We start from the raw sequence: 337 nt of genomic DNA on the forward strand, positions 1-337 counted from the left end.
CTACAAGACCTCTCTCTGTCTGTCTGTCTCACTCTCTCTCTCTCTGTCTCACTCTCTCTGTCCGTCTCTCTGTCTCTCTCTCCCTCACTCTGTCTCTCTCTCTCTGTCTCTCTCTCTCCCTCACTCTCACTCTCTCTCGCTCTCTCTCTGTCTGTCTCTCTGTCTCACTCTCTCTGTCCGTCTCTCTGTCTCTCTCGCTCTCTCTCTGTCTCTCTCTCACTCTCTCCCTGTCTCACTCTCTCTGTCCGTCTCTCTCTCTGTCTCTCTCTCCCTCACTGTCTCTCTCTCTCTGTCTCTCACTCTCTGTCTCTCTCTCTCTGTCTCTCTGCCCCCCCCC

This window comes from Seriola lalandi, unplaced genomic scaffold (assembly GCF_002814215.2).
Source record: "Seriola lalandi dorsalis isolate HSWRI2012SDOR001 ecotype SW California unplaced genomic scaffold, Sedor1 jcf7180002049677, whole genome shotgun sequence".
In the NCBI taxonomy this organism is placed as follows: domain Eukaryota; kingdom Metazoa; phylum Chordata; class Actinopteri; order Carangiformes; family Carangidae; genus Seriola; species Seriola lalandi.